We start from the raw sequence: 3,154 nt of genomic DNA, 5'->3' as shown, positions 1-3,154 counted from the left end.
ATCATGAACATGCCTGAATCAGAAGCGGTAGCCTTACTACCCTTCTTCTTCTTCAATTCTGCAAGGTAAACCTTACAGTTCCTCTTCCAGTGCCCCAACTTGTTACAGTGAAAACAAACAGCTAAATTAGGATCAGTCAACTTGTGAGCATCTAGTATGCTCCGGAGTGATAGTGCAGAAGACATGACGAATATAGTAAATCTGTAAATGATAAACACATAACAACACTTAACAAATATTGAATTTCATTTCAAAATACTATATGAATCGGGTCTTTATTCATAAGTGTCTCCCACTAGTTTATCTAATTTTTTTCAACCCCCTTAGTGAAAATTAAGCATTCATAATGCTAGTGGGAATAGGGATCCTACATTCCATCATACAACCTTGGTTGTGGCACGAAACGTCATGTGATGTTCAATAGACAGACAACTCTTGTCAATTACATCTTATGTTATTCCCTAATATAAGTTTAGCCTCTTGAATAATTGAGTCACGGCTGTGGCACGACAAACTCAATATTCTAGGTCAAGTATAACCCAACATTTCGTACAATTGAATCAGTCTCCAACGGCCCACGACTGTAGCACGTACCGACCTTTAGATTCTAATTCAATGTACACATTTCTATGTAATAGACAAGTATTTCTTATTTCGAAATCAAAGCCCTCAGCTGTAGCACAAAATGACAATGATTTAAAAATAAGAACCATATTCTACCATGTTGGAAGGCTATGACCGACACAAGCCCGTTGTGTCATTGGCCAATTACTACTTGATATTATTTAATTTTAGAGGGATTATATTACGTTACAATCATAATCATATTATAAAGAGATTCTTCCTTTTAAATTAAATATTTCAAATCAATAATCGATAATCAGATGATTCCCAGATCGGGTGGAGCATTGTCAAGAGGCGTCACTTAATAACCCTTTCTTACAGATAGAAATATGTTGTTGACAGAATCATCCTTTCTCTCAATATTGAAAATTCATATTCAATTATGTGTTTCATAAACACAAGAATCTCATGATCGTATCCATAATATTTATTGTTAAGGCAAGAAACGATTCATATTCTAGATTTTCTAGAGCACGCCTTATATTGATTTAAGTTCACCTAAATCTATCATCGCATGGTAAACATATGCATATATCTCATATATAAAATTAAATAAACAAGTAAATGTAAAGTGCAATAAAGTAAATGTGTTTGGTTATGGCCCCATCCTATGTGATCTTTATCAAGCTCATGATAAAGATCAAGGTCAATCTAATATGGTGATGGAAATAAATACAACTACTTATTACATAAGTCTTCTTCTTTGTTTAGACTTCTTGTATGCCTCGTCTTCTTCTTTGTATCACCTCCATTGGATAGCCTTCTTGAGTCTTCAATTACATTACATGATTGAAAGTAAAACTAATCTAATGAACTTACAAGAATAAATCGAGTTACATTCGAGATTTATGATTACAAAGATTGACGACATGCAAGTCGTATTTAAAACCAAAACCAAAACCACTACACTAAGGTCGAAAGGCCATAACCATCCACCATGCTCATACAACACATAAAAGCATGTTAAAACACATAATCTGATCTTAACATATCATATTATCCATGATCTAATCATAAAAAGAAAATATTCCAAAAATCAGAAAAATCAGAATCAAATCATAAAAACAAGAATCACTGTTTACGGGCAGTAAACGACGTCAAACGCCTTACATACAAGTCGTTGATAGCTTTAGCTATCAGTTTTGTTCATACGCTCGTTTACCCACCAGACCCAGATTTCAGCAAATCTGCAGCAACCAATTCAGAATCCGTATCTAATATGATTCTCATAATTAGAACAAACATAAATCATGTATATATCAGTATATATACAGATTACATAATCATCTTATGATCATACAACTCACATGAATATCATATATTCAAAACCATACAAATATAAGCATATTATATCAACATCAAATCATGGCGAATCACGTACATGCTCATATATCGAAAACAGTTAAACACATAAATGAATTAAAAACTTCTCGCAAGTAGCTCTGATGCCATTGAAGGGTTTTTAGCACATAAACGCAACGAAAACGTAAATTTAAATCTTAAAAAAAAACGAAACCCTCCGCAGGATCCATGCGAAAAATAATATTTAATTCGTAGTTCAGTATGTTTACCTTAAGAAGCTTTACGTTTATGGAAAGATGGAGGTCTTTAATGGCGATCCAAAAACGATGAACCGAGATCCTTAACAGCTGCTCCTCAAGTGTGAAGCACTCCAGCGGTATCCACCAAGAAAATGATGTAATGAAGGAGGAGGAGATGGAGAGAATTAGGGTTTTGTAAATTTGTTTGGTTGAGGCAAAAATAGGGTCTATAATAGTATATTTATAGGCAAAATTTTCAGCTGAAAATTTTCCCATAAAATATTATTATTATTAACCCTTTATTATTCTCACTAATAATTAAAACACCTTTTAATTATTAATCCTTTTTCTAAACACTTTAGAAATAATTCTCTCACTTGATTTAATTTCCAAAAATTAAATTCTTAATTAATAATATTAAGAACTTTTTCTTAATTAATTTATAATCAATTAAATCTCATTTAATCAATTATTAAATTTGCTAATTAATTATTTATTTTATAAATAAATAATTATCAGTAATTATTAATTAATTTCTCCACCATTAAATCATTCTCTTTTATGGTGTGACCCTGTAGGTTCAATATTAAGCCGGTAGTAGAAATAAATAATAATAAAACTATTTTATCATTATTTATATAAATTCTCTAATTCATTAAATATGATTAATTAATTAATCATATTTATTCTACATCGTGAGTGATACTTCTCAGCATATCGCGACTATCCGGATAATACGAATTCACTGCTTAGAATACCAAGAACCTATTTAGTGAGTAGTTACCGTACAATTAATTCCTTCTACCCTGTAATGTCACGATTAAATACAAGGCATGGAACTTGTGTCAAGCCTATCTTATTTAATCACTTGCTTTCTCATTCACTATGCTTAGTTCTATTTAATGTAAATTAGAAACTCCTTTCTAATTTCATTCACTCTGGCCAGAGATTCCTGAACTAACATAAGTGGATCAGCATTGAACATTCTC

The sequence above is a fragment of the Apium graveolens genome, chromosome 3 (assembly GCF_009905375.1).
Source record: "Apium graveolens cultivar Ventura chromosome 3, ASM990537v1, whole genome shotgun sequence".
NCBI lineage: Eukaryota > Viridiplantae > Streptophyta > Magnoliopsida > Apiales > Apiaceae > Apium > Apium graveolens.
The sequence above is the reverse complement of the archived record's forward strand: the minus strand, read 5'-3'. Positions refer to the sequence as shown.